The sequence below is a fragment of the Phasianus colchicus genome, chromosome 4 (genome assembly GCF_987193195.1).
Source record: "Phasianus colchicus chromosome 4, bPhaCol1.hap1.1, whole genome shotgun sequence".
NCBI lineage: Eukaryota > Metazoa > Chordata > Aves > Galliformes > Phasianidae > Phasianus > Phasianus colchicus.
In genome coordinates, this window is record NC_143439.1 from 16,887,405 (window position 1) to 16,911,662 (window position 24,258).

The window sequence follows — 24,258 nt, forward strand, 5'->3', positions numbered from 1 at the left end:
AAGATACATCCCCAATTGCCCTAATACTTCACCATGATCCACCAGATGCCACAGTTGCTGGGGAGCCTCAGTTGAGGTCTCCAACTTCATTGCAAGAGGGTCCAGCTTTTATACTGTTGAATAAATAGGTTTGCATGATAATTAGGCGGAAACATCTGGTTTCACTCTCCATTTGTATTCCACCTCAAGCCTGGCCAGGGCTCAAGGAGGAACCAAGAAAGTTTGTGTGCTAGTAGGTCTTGACACTATGCTTCTAAACAAGGAAAGGTTAATACACTCTCATAATGCTTTATCTAAGCTACATCTCTTGCTAATGAGATGTTTTGTCCAAGATACATATTTTGCTAATGATCAGGTACTCATGATATATAATGCTGGGTTGTGACATTCATCTAGAGATGAACTTTGGTTCAAGACCTACTGGTCAGGCCTAGTAACGTTAGCCACTGAAATACAATTAATCTTTCCTTATGTCAGTTCTAAATGTAAATAGCACTTTTTTTTATTTTCACATTTGTGACATACCTTTTTCTCGGGAATACAGTTTTCTTAAGATGTATTTATCCTGCCAAAACAGAATCGTAAATCCCTTGCTCAAACACTTTAGTTATTCTTGGTATCTATCTAAAGAGAAGTTAAAGACTCATTTTACTTTTTGTTTAAACTTCATTCCAGTCCAGTTTTAATCCATTTTAAGGTCAGAAGAACCATTGTAACAATCACTGCTTAATCAAAATACACTGGAAAATGTCAAGCAATCTCCTCATGCTTTCCTGTTTTTCAAGCAATGATAAACACCCCCTGTAGAACTCCTGTTGATGCAACTATAACATAACAGTGAGAGTGCATAGCCTAAACCCAAGCCCATACCATCAACCACAGAGGCATGATAAGCAGAAAATCTAAGTAAAGTTTGAGTCCATACATAGTTTGTTTTTAAATTTGCGCCACATGGAGTTTGTTGTTTATCACTGTCAGACCCAGTAGCCCAAATACATAAATAAGTTCAGGCATTTACAAAAAAATAAAGCCAAAGATGCCTTGAGTGACCTCACTGTGGAGTACTCTGTCATAGTATAAACAGGAATAGGCCAACAAACATCAATACTAACAGCCCTTACTCTTTTGCTTCTTCCTTATGAATAATGGAATGCAATAAGAATTAATTTTTGAATTCCTGCAACTGAGTCAGATATTGTATCAGGATATAGAAGAAGCTCGGCCTTCTTCCATAAATCAATCACCAGAATTTCTGTTGGGTAGTTGAGTATGATAGTGCTGGAGAAGCATAGCACAATGGTCTTCTACAAAAAGGCAGACAGAAGCTTATTTCTTGGTATCTTATTACTTTGGTGCAGTCTTCTAAGGAATGACTTGGAAATGGCCTAGAAAGAATTGATGATGGATGAAAATATGAAAAGAAACATTTATTTACAACCCTTTGTCTAACAGTGGTAAGAGGAGTTGTTTATACATCAGCTAACGCCTTCATTTTTTTCAGTACAGTTATCAAAGAAATCTAGGTAATTGGACTTACACAGCAGATTTACCTGAGTTTGTCAGCTGTACATTGCTTAATACTGCTCTGTCCGAGGTTACAGGTATTTTTGTTTCCTTTCATCTTTTCCTCTCTCATTTCCTTTACAGTAAACTCTTCCAAACCTCTACTTTTATATAGCTGTTTTCTTTCTCAATACTTTTTCTGTATTTTTTGCCTAATGTTTTACATGTCTGCATGCTACCAAAGAGAAAAAAAAGAGTATAGCTTATTTGCCTAACAAAAAGAAAGCTAGAGAGGGACAGGATCTTATAAGGAAATAAAACCCCATATGTTTGCCTATCATGACACAGTACTACCTTGTTGTCTTCCCTAGCCCTCCAAAAAGGAAAAAAACAACAACAAAACAAAACAAAAACAAAAAACCACGAATTAAACAACTACAACAGACAGTAGACTTTTCAACCTATAGATTTTTCAACAAAGTTAAAATGCTGTCATCATTAACTTTGGAATTTCTGTTTCCTTCTGTAAGGCTCAGAACATCTGTGTATCACTTAATAACAGAAGATAATTAGCTTCTAATGAACACACCTGCCACTGCAAATTTTTATTATTTTACTTTTTATATATTTCCCAGCTTAACTTGGTCTAAGCCATTCTGTAATGAATGAACAGCTTTGCCTGACTCTTTTCCACTGTCAAGTTTTATGTTGGCTAATATTAGACTGTTATCTGGAAAACTAAATTCTTGGCAAGATTTTGAGCACTGATGCTCATATACAGCCCTGCGTGTCAGACACCACATCCTGTTACACTGTTCTGGATATCAGCACAACTCTTGCTTAGGGTTATATTTCTCCAGAGAAGACAAAAACATTTTTTCTAATATACTTTTAGTGAAATTCAGATTAAGTCAGAGCAACTCAAAATTTAAGTCAGCGGAGAGCTCTGAACACAACAGGAGCTTGGCTGAATGTAAGGGAGGAAGCTAGCGTTGTACTCAACAGCGCATAACACAGCAGAAGAAAAAGAGGTTTTAGTTCATAGCTACATACATCTCACAAGTGAGGGATGTTTCTTTTTAGCTCCATATACCCAAGTGCAGCACATCTTGGGCTTCTCATATATCACATATATGTCGAGTAGAAAGCACTTGCAAAGTGAAAATACACTCACCCTGTAGGGTTAGAAGGATGGAAACCTCCTTTCTTCTCACCATCCACCATTTCATCCAGCAACAGTTGAACACATATTTACATTACCACCGAATTCATATTCATGTTGAAATTGCTCCTAAATTGGTCGCTTAGAAGATGATCGAAGGTTGTATATGTTGTTTGATGACTGGAACATGCTAGAAGAGCCATGTGGTAAGTGTCAAAGCAGACTCCGAAACAAATTTAGCTTTAGCATTTGCTGTTTGTTGAGAACATATGTTTGTGAAGAAGACTTGAGGCTAAACCCTATCCTATCTTTAGGTTTGTATGCTTACATACATTCAAACAAATGAACAGCAGATTCTCTAGATAAGGAAAAATATTGCCATTGGACCAGAATATTAAACATTGATCATTGTTAGTCCTTAAATAAGGATGTGGCTCAAGGTTAGTCTTAGCAGTGTCTACATATTTCCAGCTATTGTCTCATCTTCTTCGTGCATGTTCTGCTTCCCACTAGTCATGATGACAAGCAACTTCCACAGTCCCTCATTTTTGCCCAGACTTCCTCTGGCCTGACCATCTTTATTATGTTCTTAAGGTCCTAAGGGCTTCCTTTTCTTTTTCCATACTCTACTTTCTGTAGTGCAGTTTCTCATTTGTTCCCAGTGATAGAAAGATTTACTGTGACTTCTTCTAGTTCACTCACTCACAGCCAAGGGAAGAAAGCTCTTCTAAGCTGAAGTCATCCAGTATTTCCTTCAACAAGAGGTTCATCCACCAGGCAATGTTTTCCACACCTTGCATTTGCACAACCAGTGCAATCCCCTCAAACAAGGAGAAGTAGGGGAAGCAGTGTTATATTTTTCTATTTTAACTGGATATTTACAGGCTATATATCCTGCCTAATTGAGAGGAATGCAGAACAACTCAAGCATTTCTTTGCAGTGATCTCTCCTGTTTGCTCAGGCTTATGAAATGCTCACCCAGTGATCAGGGTTTGGAGGTTGAGCCCTTGTCTTTTTCTCACCTTGTTGACTCATCATAAGTTGTCAGGTTTAAAGTATTTCTATTCAATCATGACTTCAAAATGTGTGTTCTGTGACTATTCTGTAGAAGCAGAATGACAGGCAGTTTTCGTGTCGACAACAGTCTCATTTGATTATTCCTAAAAATGCAAACAGAAGGAGGAATGTAAATGTTAGCTGATAAGTCCTCAATTATGCATGCTAGCTATTAGCCCTCACAAATATTAATTACAACTTTTAACAGTAGGTAAAGTGGTCTTGACATTTCAGAGGTGAATTTACACATTAAAGACACTCATCTCTGCTGTGGAAGAGGAATAAAGCAAGATCAAAATGCATGCATAAAACTGGTGTGACAGGACTGCTGCACATCTTGAAGACTAAGCTGAATAAGTGAAGATCTTAGTAAAGAAGGTAGTAGGTGAAATTATGTTGGATGGGACGGAGCTAACGTATCAGTTTTGGGTACCAGACCAAGAGCCAACAAAGTCCTCTTTCCATGGCAAATGAGGATGCTGTATCCATGGCAAGAAGAACTGGCTCCTGAGTGTGTGCTCTTCCAGATCTTGCAGAGGTGAAACCAAAGATAGTGATGACTGTATGCCTGCTTAATGGACAGAGGGATGAAGCAAGTATAAAAGTGCTGATCCGTGTGAAAATGTAAGAAAACAAACAAAATGCAACAGAAGTTTACCTTCCCACCATGGGTCCATGAGTAGCAGACCAGCTGTGTCCATGCTGCAATACTTATAGTCTAGGAACCGTCAAAGCTCAGAGATGCTATGCTTTGCAAACTGGTATCAAGAGAGAGGAGTTTTAACCAACAAACATGCTCTTTTCCCATAGGAAAATTTCTCGAGAGCTCACAGAAATGCATTAGTAACAGACCAGCATTTGCAGTGCTGCTCTGGAGCTGTTTTCACCTCATTATTTCCCCAACACATGGCGTGTGGTTTTGTGCTTTGTTTGTTTGTTTGTTTGTTTTTCCCCTGAGAGCTATGTGGTGGTGGGTATGAGCTGTACTGGGAATCTATCTTTATTTCTATCTGCAGTCCCGTGAAATTGCTGTCATTTGGTCCAAGGTTTGATCACTTCCTTACCCTTGCAAGCAAAGCAGCCATACAAAAGTTGAGACCTGCAAAGTCCTAAGCCGAGCATTGCATGACACCTGCATCGCTCAGCTTGGTGTCATCTCTAAACTTGGCTCACGGTGCACTCAACCCCATCGCCTAGGTCATTGGAATAGGTCAAACCGTTCCCAAGCACGACTGTTTCAGCCGTATTATCAAGCCCTGGTCTAGTCGCACTCCTCGCTCTACCAGCCATCATCCAACGGCACCGCGAGACGCGGGCGGCGAGAAAGGTCGAGCGCCCCCTGCTGGTGGGGGTGTGTGTGTGTGCGCGTGGAGGGCGCTGGGCGGGAAGAGCGCGCGGCACAGCCCGCTCCCCGGCCGCCATACCTAACGCAGTCACCAGGTGGCGGTGCGACGTCGGGGAAGCGCAATTTCTAAAGCTGCACTGAAACCGTTGAATAACGAGTACAGCCCTTTGCTAAAAAAATGCCCAACCAAACACTAAAAAACAAACAACCCCCGCCTCCTCCAACAACAACGACCTTGCTTTTAGTACACATGTAACTTTTTCCTGACCTCCCCTGGTCTCTCGAGCCCTTCACTGAGTACCTCCTAGTGCTGCAGAAGAGAAGTGGAAAGGCGCAAATTGTTCTCACAGAGCAAGCTGGAGAGCTGGTTCATGGCCCTCTCAAGCATGATAACAAGAAAAATGTAGGTAGGTTTTACTCTGGGAAGAAGAAGCAATAACTAACCGTGCAGAAAAGAGGTTTATACGGAATGGGAGTCTGAGGTGCTGGGAAGAAGTGAAAGGGCATCACCAGGAGAAAGCACATGATCATCACAGAGGACTTACATTTGTTTGGCGTGGCTGGGATTCCCTCCACGGTGCCTCTATCTGTGCTGGTAATACTCATCAAATGCACAAGTTGCCATGATGGGATTTCAGGCAAACGCTGACCTGTCCTGAAATCGAACAAAGTTAAAAGGAAATGAGCAGAGAGGTATATAACGCTACCTTAAATGCTGTGAGAGAAAGGACAGAAAGGGAGAACTTAGCCCAGAGCTTCAGTCTTTCAGAATACAAATGCTAGGCGAAATACGTGAGTTCAGTGCAACCAGCCTGTGAAAGACATCACACCTCTGAGGAAACAAAGGGCAAAACACATCTGTTTGGGTCCTGCCACTTGCAGCCTAAGTAACATGCAGTTTTCATTTGACTGAGGAGGAGGAGAAGGGAAACAAGCCCATTATCTGCAAAATCTGCAAACAGAGCTGCATTCTTGATTACAGCTCTATTTAAAAGAAAGTACAAACTGTTCTTTAGGTCAAAGTCAAAACAAGCAGCAAGAATTCAGCAAAATTCCCCGAATTCCTTCTGAAATCTTACTATGAGAGCATCTGGGAACCCAGCAGGCAAACCCAGCTCATGGGCACTGAAGATGCTATCATGGAGCCCTTATGAAGGCACAGATAGATCATGGCAAGCATTTACCTCCTCAGGCTGTGCCCTCCAGGTAGGTCTTTAAATTTAGTTTCTGACTTAAAAGTAGATTTTTGTTTGCCTAACACACTGTGCAGTTACATGCCACAAGAGGAGAATTAAAATAGCTAAGTTAATTTTACTTTAAACAAACAAGTTTCATATGCCTTAACAAAGGCAGGAATCACCTCATAAAGTCCAAACTTGTCTGCCAACAACAACAACAACAAGTACTTGAAATCAACTGAGCTATCATTTATTGAAGAATAACTGAGTTTAAAAGCAGGAGTTGGTGATAATTTGGCCCAGTAATGTTATAATAGCAAGGGGCTGGCCTGGTGCATGAGCAAATAAAGGTAACTAGTCTCTTGATCACCTGTATGGGCTCTGGGCTATTTTCCCTCTCCCTGCAGGAGAAAAATGTGGAAGGGTAAGTATCTTTCAGCACAATGCACGAGCTGACCCCGGATCTTCAGCATCCCCTCGTCTGAAATGTAACAGGAATGGCCGAAGTGGATAGAAGTAGTGGGAAAAAAGGAAAAATGTAGAATGCTTGATGTTAGAAGGGATCTGTGGTAGTTGGGTGACCTGTGGATGTCTTCTTGTCCAAAACAAAAGTTTATGACTATTAAATAACTGTTAAATTAATAAAAAAAAAATAAATAAATTATCTGGATAAAAATTGCTGTTTAAAAACAAAACAAAACCTGATCTGAGCTTTTGTGAATTGTCTGGAGAAATTTCTGTTGAAAGAAATGCTGTTCATGCTGTGTTGATAGCCTAGATTTTTTTCTTTTGTGTGCTGGGTGCTGAGCAAGCATGGGATGCACACACAGGTGAATACAGGCATGCAAGTCAGGACTTAACTGGAACAGAAAAAAATAAAATAACAAATACTACCTGAACCTTAGCTATGCAAAGAATAGAAAGAAACTGCAACTGCAGTTCTGCTCATGCATTTGTAATTTTCAACAGAAAATCTGAATAGAGATCATCTATGCCTGATTGGTAATTTCTGGGAAAGAATCTCTGTAATTGAATGCTTGTTACACTCTATATTGTATGCATGTAAATTAAAGTAAGAAAGCCTCTAAGCCATAATCCAAGTCAACTATGAGCCTAATCAATCTATCATGCTTCTTGTAAGTTAGTAATGAGACGCTGGTAAGACTTCTCTAAGCTTGGGAGGGCCTGGAAAAAATCCAGTAGTTTTACAAATCTGAGAATTCCAATAGAAATAAAGAAATTAAATGTACATTGTTATTATAAATAGCAGTTTCCAAATTTCAAGCCCAATTTAATACTGCCTTTGCCATGGCCCAGACTAAGGGGCGATATGTGACTTTGCTGCTACGTCGTGTTGCACAGTTTCAGCTTCCCATTTCTTTCAAGCCCTGAGGCTTCCCTCCCGCTCTTTCTCTCTGTAGTAGCCCAACCACGCTGCCTGACGTGATGGGAAAAGGAGAGGAGATCAAGTTAACATCCTTTGCTTGCCATCTCCAGCTCCACAAAGACTTCTGATTACTTAGTTCTCTCTTCTACCAATGGAATACTCTGCTTCTTCATCTTCCTTTAACGAACATGCAGTTGTACTTTTCCTCCTTTTTCCTTCAGATGATGTTTGTAATCTAGGCTCCTAGACCATTCATACATGAAGGGAGTGGCACAACAGCTTTGCCAAGAAGTTTTTACAAGTTGTTATGAGTTACATCCTTTTGTTATGTCTGAAAAGCATCACACTGCTTCAGTGTTGTGCCATTTTCAGGCTAATGCATCTTGTCTCTCTGATGAATTGGCATATGGTTATGGTACAATTTAATATTCTGGTTTACTCTGGGCATCAGCTACAAGAAGGTGTTCAGCAATATCTTACCAGTATAATACAGACTTTCTCTCAGTGTAAAGTGACTAATTTGCAGTGGGAACACAGGGACCATGACCAGTAACATTCACCTTCAGATATTTTTATCACGCTCCTGCAATCTAGGCACTGCAAAATAAAACCAAAATTATATTGATAGATAATTCTTCAGAATCATCTTCAAAATCAATGCAACCTCTGCTAGGGCTGAGTCGGAGTTATTCAGAGAAGAGGGGTGAATGCCCCTGCGCTATGTTTGGAGGTAACTCTTCTGTCATTGGAAATAAAAAGCTATGCATGATGTACTTAAGCTGTATAAAAATTCCCAGTTGGTAATACATATTCTATTTTGAATGAAATAATTAAAAATGTTCTGTACAGAAAGCCCACAGCAAGTAATGTAGAAACAAAATAATATGACATTTTAGGATTTTCATTTTTTTCAGGAAATTTCTGGATTTCTGAATACTGTATTAGTGAATCAAAAGTGTTCCAAGAAAACAAGGAATTCAGCAGGCCCCAAATATATCACCAGAAGCCCATCAAGTTCAGGAAGCCAAGCCTGGAGGATTATGTATGAGTACTTTCTGTTTAACCACCTCATGTCTAGGGCCAGTGCAGGTAATTCACTTCCCAACACACTTGCAGTCTCCAGACTTGCTGGGCCTCACATCCCATCCCAGAAGTCCTCGAACCCTTGCCTTGCACCACACCTTCACTGTACAATAAGCATAGGGCTGCCCTGCAGCACTTGTCTCTCATCACAAAGACAGAACCTGTCCCCAGGCTGCTTCAGTTTCCAGAGAAATATCCTGTAATCCCTAAACCAGAGCTGTATGAGGGCTCTCAGAAATGCCAACATTTCTATAGCAGTGCTGAGATGGAAGAGATGGAAGTTTGGGGCTGTTTGTAAACTGTGTAAAGCAGGGGTGCCCTGGGGCTCCCTTGCTGCTTTGTGGACCTCATTACTGGCACTGTGAATATCCCTGTCCCCTGAAGCAGCTGCTATGTGAGGGAAATATTTTGGTTCAGATACATTGAGTACAAGTGCTTCTGGAATCACATTTTCTTTGATTTCTGGTTCACAGATTTCTGCTTGAAATAGAACAAATTGAATTTAAAGAATTAAATAATGTCTCATAAGCTGTGGACCCCAGCCCTACAGTCATCTCTGCTTGGCGCTGTTGTGTAGAATAAAAGTTGATTTAAGGACATTTCTGATTGCTTACCTGCTAGTGGATAAAACAATAACATGGTTGCTGGGTTTAGCTGTGTAGCTGCTTGTTTAGTTACACAGATAGCATGAGGTAACTACAGCCTTCACATTCGTGCTCCAAACAAATGTGCATGGTTTTGTCAACATCAGTCAATGAAGGAATCTTTAATGCAACATGTGAAATGGAAGTAGGAAGTAGGAAATACTCCAGCTCTGATCCAACATTGTATTCACTCAAATAATATACTCTTTTTAGAAACATTACCTGCAGCAATCTCTATTAGAGCAAAGAAAGAGGGAGAGCAATGAATTAACATTTATGCCTGTTAGTTGCTCCCTACAAAGTGACTAGTTTGGTGAATCTCTGGAGATCACCAAAAAGCATGATGCTTTCCTTTGTATTTTTTCCTGATCATGCCATATCCCTACAGGATTTCAGCTTCCTGCTCATTAACAACTTGGTGAAACAATTGCTGTACAAGCAAAGGTGGATGGGGAATTGAGTAGCAGCCACTCACCTTCCTATCTTCCTTGAACAGTATGCTGCAACCTGCTGCTTTGTTAACAGCCTGCTGGCATTACCCAAGTGGTATATAAGATAAGCAAATATGTTTGTTGTTTAAAGTGCAGCTTCTTCTGAGAACGAGGTCAAGGCAATACAAAGTATGTGCTGTTTTGTATACAACAGGCTTTGTTATGGGGTCAGTTGAAAACTGAGTAATGGCTTGTTTTCAAATATTTCCTATTTTAACAGCTATCTCTACTCTAAACAGGAACTGAGCTTCTGAATGACAACATTGCTATGTGCTTAGTTTAACCTGCACTAGTTACCTTGACGTATTAGCCATGGAATTGAAGTCACCATGGAGCTGGCAACATACAGCCATCATGGGATTCAGGAAGGAAGCAGTTCTGTCCTTGCCCTTCTCAGCTTCATCCTTTTTTTTTGGCATCTGTGTCATTCCCTGTCAACACCATTGCCAGTAATTTCTAGCTCCTGTATAGCACCTTTCATCTATAGCTTCTGTAGAAGCATTCCTTCTATCTTCATTGAATACCTAACTTCCTCCTCCAGCCACATCTGGCATCTACAAATCTCTTCTTGCTCTCTTGGCAGCCTACTGGGCTAAGACTTTTGTCATCTAAGTAACAGCTGTGTCATGGGAGCGCCTCAACAAAGAGCAGCAAACTAGTCTTTGTTTCAGAGAATTATTTTAGATATGAAGTACCAGCAGCACTCCTAACTGACCACTCCTAGCTTTGGTCAGTTCACTGTCTAAAACAACTACAGATTGAGAAAGTCTCTGTATCACTTAAATAATTTCCTAGGGTGATATAAGTACAGGCAGGGGGGAGAATGGAATTATTCTTTGAGCTTAAGCAGAAACCAAGGCTGGGCTACTTTTGGAATCACAAAACTAATTTAAAAACAAAAGCAGTTATGCATGCAGAATTACAGCTCACCATCTGCCCCAAGATGGGTACTACTGCCCCATATCTTCTTTAAATAAACATCTAAGAACGTAAAAAGCTCAGAAAACTCAGACTCTCAAAGTTGAGGCTGTCTTTACAGATAGCGAGAGTAGGAACATGGGAAAATAGCTAAGACTACTGTGATGCAAACTGTGCTCAATCTCTCCTTACCAGTTAGGAAAACTTGTAACCTAAGAAAGGACAACATGCTCTTCCTTTGTTCAAGATGATAAGAGGTTTCCAGAGTTTATACTTAGACAATAGCCTTCTTGATGAGCATCCACACTGCCTAACTTACGTGCTTAACCACAGTCTGCTCTCTACAGAATTTTAGCCATACAGTGGTCCCATATAAATACAATTCCAGGTACCTAGAGAAGATGCACATTGCAAAACCTGCACGTATTGCTGTGGTCTGAGAAGGGTATGAACAAGTGCTGCTGGGATGTAGCACATTCGTGGCTAGCATGGACCCCTTTGTGGATGACTGGCTCTGTATTTCCTTGACAGTTTGGAGGCATTATTTTGAGTACTGTTACAACAGAAAACTAAAAAAACATTTGGCTCTATTTGCTTTGTAAAATTAGTTCCATCAGCATTTTTAGGATGACCTTCTAAATCCAATAAAGATCTAGTAAGCATTCATTAAATTAGAAGAATTATGGGTAAAGACAGAATTTGCAAATATATTTTTGCTTGGCTTTGCCTCACTGTTGGCACAGATATCTGGAGACTCTGATTCATGAACACTGTTTTCAGATCAGATTTACTTTTAAGACCAGAAGTACACTTACATTAAATGAACAACTTTGTGATGTGTTTGCCTCAGATTTTCTGAGAGAACACATGTCCTGGCAGTTCAAGTGATGATTGCTGTTAGAAAGCTTGCAAAATTCTTGTCTCAGAAATCCTTGCAGAGTTTAAAGTGGTCTTTGGGCTTTTTTACTTTATTATGGAATGCATAACAGATAACCAGAAATACTATCATTATATTAAAATAATATTAGAATATTAGCTTATCAGAAAGAGCTGATATAATTTAAAGAAAATGATTCAGAAAGAGGTGTAGCTTTTTACGCTAAACCTCAAGCCTATTAGCTGAGATTTGTTATATCTTCCTTAAGGAAGGAAGCTTGTTTATTATATCTTCCTTACTTAATAACTTTGTGGGATTGAGAAGAACTTTCAGGGTGTTTCTTTCCAATTTCAGGAGAATAAAAAAATTGAGGATTCTATTCATAGTTTAATTGAACAGCTGGCTTAAATTGTAGTAGTCTATACTAAGAAGTTTGTAATTTGTCATGTTTTGATGCTACTTAATTGATTAAATACTCCTTGTTGCAGTAGCTAAAGAGCAAAATGGCCAGGGTACTGATATGAAATCTAACCAAAACCAGAGTTTGTATGGAAATCTAAGGAACTTTAATTTGACACTGATCTTGTCAACCAGCACAAGGTAAATACTACAGAGAACATAATGAATTTGAGAAGAAAAGCTCGATTGAAAAAAGAGATAAGTTCAGTATAAAAGAGAATTAACAACACTGTAAATTGCAGCAGACTATGAAAAAGGAGTGTGTTTAATTAAAAAAAAACCTGCTTTCTCATGTAGGAACATGCTGCCTGGGCTGTGTAAACATGCTGTCTGCCTAATCAAGGTTTACAAAGAGCTGGTAGCAGTGAAATAAAGTAAAACGCAGGGCCATGTGGCATTCTTTCATTTTGTTAATTACCCCCTACTTCATCTTTTTTGTTCCCAGGCATGAAGCAGCTTCACACTCTTTCACAGATTTGTAGTAAATTAGACTGTTCATTTAGAACAGTAAAACAATAGAATGGAGGTGAATCTGGAGGTCTGAGTGTTTCATCTAATGATGAGAGCTTGGAAGTTTTGCAGTTTACTATTGCACCAAGACTCCATGAACCTTTTGTAACGAATCGCAAATTGAGTCTTTGCTGAATGCAAATGGGAGAGGGAGGTACACTCAATGTTGTTCCTGATCTGCAGGGGAAGAAAAAGGCAGATTAACTTCTACACTGTACATTCACATTTCTGCAGATCTATAAAGCCATTTTGAGGGTAAAAGCCTCACCTCATCAGCTGTTGGAATTGACTTTGACAGACTTTGGCTTAGGGAAGAGGATCCTCATGGTACAAAGTGTCTTCAGACACTGAATCAATCAGACTAGGGGGAAAAAAAGGATTGAATTCCAGAATGCAAAGTCACAGCTCAGGTATATCTCAGCATAGTTTCCCATGACATAAAAATTATCCAAGAACACTGAAGAGCATAAGCATCAGTCAAATGCTATTCCCTAATTTTGTACCTTTTCTATTTCTCTACTTGGTATGTCTGTATGCAATTGAGGCTGCAGCCAATGTTTGCAATTTCCAATTCATAGATACTGTTAGGCAGTAATGATTTAACTATGTACAGATTACAGTTTTTTTTTTTTTTTTTTTTTTTTTTTGTAAGTTTCAGGCTATGCTTTCAGCAAGACTTTTTTTTCCTGCATGTAACACCTTTTTGGGAATAATAAACTAAAATGAAAATGTGTAGTAATGCAAACAGGAGTGACTCGATTCTCAAATGCAATCACAGCAACTCAAAGATGAAGAACTGGAGCAAAACAAATTGTTTTAGTAGTGAAACTTTTTACAATTTATACACAAAAAAAGCCATGAGGGAAAGAAATTTTGTAAGCTCAGTTCAGTCAGTAGTGATGGACATTCTGATTCTCCTGTACTTTTGGTGCATTATGTGAATCAGTAGTGGTCCAATGACAACAGTGGTCAGAATCTTCAAGTGGCAACAGCAACAGTAGACAGTGCAAAGCTGTGAATACAGCTCCTATATTTATGCTATTATTTCTTAAATATGAAGTTTAAAATTAAACTTTTTGGTAACCAGAAGACAAATTTTCTAAAATATATATACTTCCATCTGCTATTTTGCAAAACATCTTTAGTTTAAAGTGAGCAGAATATATAATTTTTTTCTGTAAAGACCAGATATTACTAATACTACTGCATCTTCTTTTCCTCCTGTCAACATTTTTTTCCTGCATATTCTGTCAGGGAATTACAGAAAAAAATACAAACATATGAAAAGCACCAGAATCCTGTGTTTACCTAATGATGAGTTTCGTTTTCATTCTGCTCCTGAACATAACGGAGCCTGCTTTCTCAGGAAGATCTAGAGTAAAAAGCCCAACCCATTTATTGTTTGCTTATCAAGCAACAATGGTTATTTGAATCTGTTTTCAAGAGAATAAAGCCAGTAAGTCTGTCTGCAACAGTCACATAAGAGAATATCATAAGATATGTATTCATTCTGGCATGTTCAGCTGGTGAATTTTTTCAGCCCAAAATTCAAAAAAGGAAGATAACGTAGACTATAACAGGACAATTAAGTCAGCATCACTATCAAGTAAAATGGGGAAACTGCACTACAAAATTCAAGTGACACACAGTTAAAGATGAAATTAATGCCATCAGCACTGCTTTGAGGAAAACATTTTTGAGAATCTATCATTTAACAGAGAAAACTGCATGTGTGTAGTGTAGCCTACCTGGTTCTTGTTCAAGTGCTCAGTTTATCTTTGCAGCAAATTAGATAAATAAAAATGAGCTCACACAAATAGATTTGGCCTGACAGGATGACAGATTTCAAGAGCACAGTTTTATGAAAAAACAGCAATTGAAGTCAATGTGATATTTTGGATATCACAATATTTTGCAGTTTTTGGAACACATTAGGTCTGATAAAACTCAAGTTTTTCCACCAGTGATCCAAAAGTACTTTCAAAAACGTTGATCAAACTGTCAGATGACAAATATGGTTAAGTTCTGCAACTGAAAAGCAGTCATACAGAACATCAGAAATAATCTGAGAAATTGGTCCTAGCCATGAAGTTTTCTTTCTAAAAGTCTGTGGTGCAAAGTACCACACATAGATGCACAAAACATAGAAGACAGAACAAACTTAGAAGATGGCGGCCTCCACTCTGGAGTAGCAGCTCAGGGAAGACTGCATGATATTTAGAAATTGCATCCTAAGGTCACGGTGTCAGTATAAAGAAAAAAATGTCCTGCAGCATAGAGTGTAAGCTCCTCTTTATGGAGAGACATTGAGGTAGGTGTTAGATATTCCTTTGCGGAGATTTGGAAAACATGCAGAAAAGACTTTTCACAGTGATCCAGGAGACAAAGAACACACTTAGCTCTTGCAAGAGATAAAGAGAACAATGTTTAGTAAGCATGAAAAATGAAGACGGAAGGGTGACGGGATTAAAACATACAAACACCTCCCTGAAGAGAAACAAGGGTTACTTGAAGTGCTCTTCAATTTAGCAAGGCAAGGCATAACTTGAATTACTTGATGTGAGCTAATGCCAGGAAAAATCAAATATAAAGTACAACTCTTCATCATGACAGTCATTAATCAAATAAAATTATGAATGAAAGCAACTGATTCTGCAGCTCTGGATACCTTCATCAAGACTGCTTACCCTGCAAGAGCATATGTGAATGCAGCAGAGCTCTAACAGTGGCTATAATAGCATCATAGCCTGAGCCAGGGTAGTACAAAAAGGACTCTCACCACAGTCCACACACTGAGAGGAGTGGCAGTCTCCAGGAGCAGGAGCCATACTTACATCTGCTGGTGATGGACTAGGGCACAGCTTTGCTTTTTTCCTCTCACATAGACCCTGCCCACATTACCCTGCCAGCAGCACTCACTGAGAAAGAGCTTTGAAAATGAGAGTTGTAGTCTCACATTCTCTCTGCCTCTCAGGTTTTCCTCTCCCTGGTACGTAAAATGAAGGGAAAATGATTGAATGCTCACTCTGTTAGTTCTGTTACCTCATAGGGGCATCTCTCCTGCTCTGGTGGCTCAGGTCCAAGAGATACCATTCAACTTCAGGAGCATGAACACTTATGTCTCCAATGCTTCATAAACACAGAACAAATGGTACCATCTCTTACCCCTGGAAATTAAAGATCATCAATAAAACAGATGCCAGCTTACTCACAAGTGGAAACAAGCATTTTCACCATTCCCAGTTTTCTGCAGTATTCACATGGATCTACTTGGACGACAATTAAAGTAGCACATCAGATAACAAATTAAATGTGTCAGAAGCATAAGGATAAAGCTTCCGTAGGAAAAAGAGTGGGCACAGCAATATAAACTCAGCTGTGTTTTTCAAGGGGAACAAAGAGAAACTGTGTGGACACAAAGGTGTCCTAAACAAAACCCCATGATTTGAGTCGGTTCAGACTGTGTGAATCGTGGCATAAATGATCCTGGCTTCTGGGCAAATCTGGCATCTTACACAACAGATACAGAGCCAACTGCACAAGCATCAACTCTGAGAGCAATAGCAGCATGTGCTACAGATGGAAATGACTAATGCTGAGAAGTTCAGGAATGAAATGTTAACTCACACTGCACTGTTTCAGATTTTGTCCCTTCCAGCCTTTTGGTTAATTCCTTCTTGGCAGGATTTCCCTGAATTGTTTTCCAGGTTGGTATCCATGGATTAGATCTGAATGAAAGGTATCTTAACAGAAGGCAAAGCAATGGGAGTTTCAAAAGTCAGCTTTCAGCCATAGCAGCTCCAGTCCTGGCAGTAAGTCAGAGCACGTAACCAATTAGGACCACTGAGGGACCTCTGACCAGCAGAGATTTGGCATCTGTATGAAGTCCTCCCCTACCCCATTCTCATTCATCCTCCCAACATGCCACCTTCTCAGTGTCCTACAGTAACAGGAGTATATTGATGGTCCAAAGCACAAATGAAGGGGTCAGGCAGGAATGCATTTTACTTTTTCAGGAAGTCTTTCTGAAGAGTGGAAGACAGCACAGCTTTCCTCTTCCACAGATGGACTGAGCTGTGAAGATTTGTCTGCAACACAGTAAGAGATTGGGTATGCTGCCATCTCTGAAACACAGTGAAGTTTTGCTTATACAAATTCAATTTTTGCTCAGCTTTTCTTTCCTGAAGCAATGAGACTTGCTCTTGTTCCATACATAATAACGGTAATTTGTATCCTGTGTACATGTGATGGAGAATGAGGAAAAAAAAATTATTCTTGCCATCTTATTCTACTGAAAAAAACCCACAAAGACAAAAGAGTAGCTAACACTTTCCCCTGGGTAGTAAGGGTGTTAGTGAATTCATGTTTAATCTGTCCTTTGACTTCATTTCTACTGCTTTGTTTCTACTCCTTTCTTTCCTGGATGTTACCTAGCTCATGCACAAATCCATGGAAGATATTCAGCTGACAGCAGAAGACAGCAGCCATTTTTAACCATGTAAAAAGGATGCTGTGTAGTGCCTATGAAGCACCTTGCTCTAGTGTTCATCTGCATCAGTGAAGTAACCAGAGGAAGCTGTGTGTCACATTTATCTGGAATAACACTAGACAATGCCTTATGCCATCTCTCCTATCTGTGACAGCCACCTGAGGCAAGCACAAAGTTGTGCCCACTCCTTCCTGGTGTAGGGATCCTGCTTTGGCAGGGGGGTTGGACTCGATGATCTCTGGAGGTCCCTTCCAACCCCTACGATTCTGTGATTCTGTGATTCCTGAGCCAAGAAGTAGGACACAAGGTTGAAAGGTCCTGTTGGAGATGACTGAACACTGAACTCACTGTTTCCATCTCTCTCCAGGAGAACATCCTTTCTCCACAGAATACATCTGATTCCTTAAGATGCCCCAAATGTAACAGGTTAAGAACAGTGGCTGGTGGCATAGATATCAGTCAGGGGTGTTTCTAAGCAGGTGACAGATCTCAGTATGTTAGTACAGACACCGGATATTTGCTCTTCACCAGACTCACTCATGCTTATGCAAAGCCAAATCCAGGTGTGTGCCAGGGCTGAGATGACAAGCTGTACTGAGGCCTTTAAACATACATGTCATATTGCTATGTTTTTCACAATCTAAAGTATACGAAGAAATATTAACTAACCAGTACCCAAAGTGCCATTGTCAGTGATGTCTATAGGCAGACAACATCAATGCTTAAGGGAAGATCAGCATTACACTCTTCCAAGGAAGGTGTCCTCAAGCACTGTAGCAATTCCCTTTTCTTAGAGACCCACTGAGCCTTCAGTTTCATCTGAAAGAGATACAACTCTCAGCTCATAAAAAAAAAGCTCTATAGCTATGTTTATGCAGGACATTTATTATATTACATGAAATTAATTGATCTTCAATAAATGAAACCAGGAGACATGTTTTATTTTACTGAGCAATAGATTGGTACAATATATTCCTTCCATTTCATGTTACAATGATAGGAAAGCACTTAGTAATGCAGATTAGCCTTGAAGTACTGTAAAAAGCAAGCATCTGCCACTCATTGATTCCTGGAAAGAGTGTAATACCTGGCTCTCAAAAAATGCTATCTGAAATAAATAAAAGCAGTCAGTAATATAGATGCTACTTAGAAATCCAATACTCAGTGGGGCTATTGGAAAGAATTTCAGGCAGGAAAGATGCATTTATGACTGGACAGCACTGAGGACATTAGAATATCAAATACTCACTGGGCTGAAATGTTTATGCACTGCCACCCTGTGATTAATAACATTATCAGCAGGGTTGACAATGTTATTAATTGTAGGGATGAGCACCAGCTGATCAGGAGCTGCTATGGAAGCTGTTCTGGGCTGCTTGGACATGGGACATGCAGGGCCCACTTCTCAGATGTGAAGTCACAGGCCACGAGATGAGAGAAACGTTCTTGTTCGCTCCATTCTGACCTGAGTCAACTACAGACTAGCTTAAAGGTCTAAAGCCTAAGGTTTAATATGCTTTTCAACCTCCACTATCACGTTCACAAATAGAGTTGTGGTTGCATTATCTGGCTGCTTTCCAAGGCTAAGTTGCACAATATAATTGCAAGAGCACAGTTTTCACGGCACAGGAGAGCTAGGGCTGTGGTGCATTTCAAAGCAAATGTAATCTAATGGAAAATACTGGCCCACAGCAGAAAAGGGTGGGCCAGGAAGCCTTCAAACAACAGCTGTCGCAGCGCAGGCAGGCAGTTCAACTGCCCCCATATTAAAGGTGCCTTGTTGAGTACCTGCATGGGTGTCCTCAAGCCACGTACTTTGTCAACATACCATAACTGAAAATAGATGAAGAAAACAACTAAAAGTAATTACAAAAATAAACAGGTTGCTTGGTAAAAAAGCAAAATATATATTGCTTTAGTATCTGCACTGATCATTTTCTTGACTACTAACACATCCAACAGTATTACTATAAATGGAATGGAAAGAAGAAAAATGGAGTGGGAAAACAGTAGGTGGGTGTAATGCTGTGATACAATGAAAAACATAGCAATGACAGCAGAGCAGCAAAGCCCTAGGCTGCAACAAACGAGCACTTGCTCAAATACAATTGCCACATGCACAGAAACAAAGAAAAGAAAATGCTTACCTTCAGTAGGGCTCTGGTAGGCAGGGATCTCCAGCAAGAAATCCTTGCTTCCACTGCTAACCCTTAAATGAGGTCTGGGTTGATCCTGGTTTCACCCTTTCTGGTCATATTGCGTGCACCTGAGCTCCCCTGGGTTGGCCCTGCCTTCCACCAGGTGCTCAACTCCTGCTTCAGGCTGTGATTTAGCATTTCTGCTACAGTGGGTAAATATACATACTAATTTAAAATCTTTTAAAAACACAAACCTGCTATCTTGAGAGAAACTATAGCCTTCCATTTCTGGTTTGAAAACAAAAGCTGTAAGCTACATCAAAATAAATAATGTAAGTAATTAAGAAGTGCTGCCCTTTATGAAAATTTATATACCATACTTATACATATACATATATAGACCCTACTGCTGCAGATACTGAATCCTAAATGGCAATCCTGCACACTGAACAAGGCAGGAAGAAGCTACTGTTATCCTTGCTTCACTGATGACATTGGCAAATAGTGGTGGAGGAGATATTTTAAGCCCTGTGCTCCAAAATACAAGCAGTTGCCCTTTCTTTCATTGATTTCCTTAGGGGGTACTTTTCTCAAGGTACTGACAGAGTAGGATACAAACTATCCTGCTGTAAGGCAGGAGAATGCAAAGACTTCATGGAGACAATCTTCCTGAATGAGATGGAGGTCAGGCAGAAAATAAGACACACATTCAATTGAAGTATGAATGGCTGACTGTGCATTAATACAAAGGAGGCAAAACAATACCAAGTATTTCTTGCTTTTCTTGCTTTTCTTTCTTTCTTTCTTTCATTTTTTTTTCCTCAAAGCCTGTTTGGCTTTGAAATCTTTTAATATGCTTTCATATATAGTCTGATATCTTTTGTTAATAGGATTTCTAAATAATTTTTGTTTATTATTTTTCATCCCCTCAGGAACAGTTAGCTATTACCTCCTCAGCAGTTCCCCAGATTATTTGCAAATAGTCTTAGATTGCCTGCCTCTGTGAATTGTAGAAGGAGCAGAATTAAGCTCTTTGCAGATAAACTTAATAAATAGAAAGGTGCTGGGTAGGCTTAGGAAATGATGGAATTAGTTTAGGAAGGAAATGAGCTGATGGGAAGAAAAATGTTTTTGCTTCCTTTTTTTCCTACACAGCAGTTCATCTCCAGAGAAGAAGCTTTCTTTCATCTTCTGACAGAAACCTGCTTTGGCAGTTCTTGGGGGGGTTGCCTTACAGAGCATCCTTCAGATGCACTTGTACCTCAGAGACCTTTACTGATTTCTGTTTATATTGTTTTTGCAGCTACTGGAAATTTCCTAATGTGTACCATGAGCTATCCTCCAGCAGAAGTGATTAATGTTTTATACAGGAAACATTCTGGTGGTTTCAAAGGCATTTTTATTTTTTTATTTTTTTGTTCTAACAGGCTCTTGTGTTGGCTTTCTGTCAGAACTATAGCTGGAACTCTCATTCTGTCACTTATTCTGCACAAGTATGTCACGTCTTTTCACCAGAATCATCTCTACGATGTCTGAATCCCAGGCAGTACACCTCCTTTTGATATACTTCATCATTTCTTAAAGACACACTTTTATAGCATTTTACATACCAGCTCTCAGTCCTGTCCTGGGCAGAATTTCAGTTCACACACCCAAGAGCTATGCTGTCCATCAGGTGAACAGCTGGATTTTAAAAGCAGATGCCTAATGAATTTCATCTCTCTCCATTCCCATTCCAGTTGTGGTTTGTACTTCTTTTTTTCCCGGTGGACAGCATTAATATTAATTTAAACCCTAGAGGTAATGGAAACATTTCAGGAGGTTAAAACCTTATATAAGCCCAAAGAGCTCAGACGAGAAAACGTTTTCACAACAGACAGAAAAAAAGTTATTAAAAGCAGCATATAATTTTCCATTTAAAAACAACACCATTGGTAAAGTCCATTTTTCATCCTGTCTGCCAACTCCCTCTAGGGAGACTCCACCATTTCACCTTGGGCTTGGAGCTATGCCTGAAATGCAAAGAGAAGATTGTAAGAGTGAGAAGATTGTAACTGTTACTCGGAGTAAACTGAACAGTTCAGTCTGTTGCATTACAAAGCCTGGTGTGTATCTAAACCTCATCTGATCCCTTGAAAAATCCCATGCTGTATAGAATAGTGGCCAGCAAGTCCATTTCTCCTTTTATTACTCTAAATTTTATACATTTTAAGGGTTATTGACTAAAAATATTTTTACCAAGACCTAACAATCAGGTACTCTGTGGTGGTGATTACTGAATGCAAATCAAAACATTATCTTTGGTATTTCCTATAGTTTCATATAGTAGTAGATTTGCAGCTTATGGATACATGACGTTCTATATGTAATGTTTGTGTATATATATCTACAGATGTGGGTTTTTTTTCAACTGTCCAATAGACATGGAAGTATAATTGTATACATCGATAAGGAAAGTTTTAATTTTAGCCATCTTTTAACTATCAGATCAATGTATAAGAGTAATGATATACCTAAAAATCATCCTTAATAACCTTAATAGACTTGTTTTTCTAAGATAAGTCATGCATTTCCAACATAACAGAAGCTGAGCATCATAAACTGCTGCCAAATGATTATTAATAAAAATACAAGGAGAAAGGAAAAGAGGAAATAACAAAGAAAGTAACATTTTTAAGAAAAATTGTGATTGGAAAAGAATGATGAGCTTAACAATGCTACTATTCCCGCCATTTCAACTGACTAAAATATCAAATTGTTTTAGGGAAAATGACACTGGGGGGAAAAGACATCTGGAAAGAAGGAATATCAGCAGCCAAGACAGAACTATCTCAGCTGAAGACATGAGTAGGGAGGTCAAGCCGGTTCTTTGAGTGGCAGGCTATACTGAACAGTTTTTATTTGGAAAGCTAACTTACCATTTATTTTTGGTAGGTAGTCTTCCAGTAATTGGGCTCATCGCATAACTCTTTGTTTCTAATATTTTCAGGATTCTGCAAAATGGATTTGAGCAGTAAGACAGCCAGTGCAGGAGTCTCTGTCTCCATGACCTCGTGTTTGCCAATTCTACAGCAATTCAGGACTCCCAGCCCTCCATTCAACTGCCTCAGCACAGTGCCTGGGATCGAAGCCCTGAGCTGACACCATGTGCAGTGACGGCAAAACCTCAGGAAGTCTGAATTTTCTGTCTGAGCAAGTAAGTGAGGTTTATTTTTCAGTTATCTTTGGAGTTCAAACTTTGGTACAACCAAATTAATATGCTTGAGAAGAACCAGACCAGGCTGGAAATATAATACAGTAACCAGGAACTTGTTTCAAGGGCTGTAAAAAACTGAACCGAAGCAGCAGAATCCTTCCCCCACCATGTTTTCTGGACTTCATTCCAGCAAAGAGGTATGTGGGAACTGGATAACAATGAGAAATCAGCATTGACAAGCCAAAAGCCAAAGTTGAGTTATTTTACTAAGAGCACAATTTACACTTGAGAAATCAAATACTCTATCAGCAAATCTTCTCTTGTTCTAGGATTAAAAGCCAAATTTGTATTGCAACCCTCCAGCCCTCTCCCCTCTCTCCATCTAGAAGTAAACTCATTAGCCAAAATTGGGAATGGTGATAAAAATGTATAAAAAGAGTAGGGTAAGAGAACAATGGTACTCCCTTAAACATAGTCTATCTTCAGATTTCCTCAGATGCTAAGGAAAAAACAATTAATTTTATGGAGGCAATGAGAAAACAAAGATAATTAAAAACAAACTCCTTTACCATCATGATGCTGTTGTAATAGCTTCATGACAGGAAAACAAATGAACTGTTATCCATATATGGGGAAAGAAAATTGTGTTCCTCTCAGGACCAGAAAGAAGTGATAAGTGTTTTCTGCTTTAACATTTCTATGCACCAAAGAGATTCTATCCAAGCTACTGCAAGGCTAGAAACATTCTAGTAGCACTGGTCTCCACTCACTAAGCAAATATTGTGTTGACATAGCCCTGCATAGTACTTCATGAGTTTTTCCCATAATACTGAGATGTATAAGGACATTCAAATATTTTAGGTCTGTGGAGAAGGATTATTACAGTTGTGCAGAAACTGATTTTATTGAGCTGCTTCCTTCCTGTTGCTTTTGCAGCATGAGCACTGTGACTGTGCTGTGTACAGAAATCTGACAGTGCTGAAGTAGCAGGAGGCTTCCTGGGAAGTGGCTGAGCCTCAAAGGGCAATTTCAGAAAACGCGTGTGCTGTAACCATGCATGCCAGGATGTATTTAAAGACTGTTTGCTTTTATTTTATATTCTCTTATTATTAACAATGCACCTAAGATTTAAGTACTGTACACAAAGTCTCTGTTGAGAAGCAAAGTCTTTGCAGATGAAACAGTTTAAACCAACAGTTTCCCTTCCTGCAAATTTCATCAAGCCACCAGCTGCGTTTGGCAGAGTGAGTGTTGCCTTAAATAGCTCCTCTCAAGACAGTTAAGGTGAAGCTGGTAACAAGACAGATCTTCTTGGATTGAGTTTAAAAAAAAATCCAATAATCTATGAACAGCTCTATAGAAGTAGGCATTCCAGCTTTGTTCCTGTGTTGTCTGCACTTTATGCCAAGGCCGTTCTCTGCCGCTGCTTCCCTACCTTCTTGTCTTCTTAGAGTGTCTCTCCTTCCTATCAGCCATTGATTCTCCTTGGTCAAGCATCTGCCCTCCCTGTTCTGCCCAAATAGCTCTCAAAGCTTCTGCTGTGCTGGTCCTCAGCTTCTTCAACTGTGCTCATTTCTGTAGCTACTTGTATCTCTAAAGTGAAATGCCCCAAGCTTGCATAGGGAACAAATACCTAGCACCTGTCCTCTGAGAAATATGATCTGATACATTTCTGTTGCACAACTGAGAAGTACTTCATACTATTTATGATTTTTAAATAAAGTCCACAAGATGTTAACCTAAAGATTTGTATTTTTGGATGATAACTAGAGCAAGCTAGCTGATTTTTTTCAGAATGTTCACATTTTGTTTGTTTCCCAA

The 24,258-nt window shown here is 39.4% G+C and overlaps 1 long non-coding RNA gene across 2 annotated transcripts; it reads right to left on the reverse strand.

Moving 5' to 3' along the window:
• Positions 1-12,056: 12,056 nt before the first annotated feature.
• On the reverse strand, positions 12,057-19,312 carry LOC116238072 (uncharacterized). Of its 2 annotated transcripts, none has more exons than XR_004168872.2 (4): positions 19,251-19,312; positions 15,657-15,781; positions 12,883-12,975; positions 12,057-12,791 (listed from the first exon to the last, which is right to left on the reverse strand). It is a non-coding gene; the product is annotated as an uncharacterized LOC116238072 (long non-coding RNA). The 2 variants fall into 2 exon arrangements; XR_016466373.1 differs by lacking the exon at positions 19,251-19,312 and adding an exon at positions 17,773-17,918.
• Positions 19,313-24,258: the final 4,946 nt, after the last annotated feature.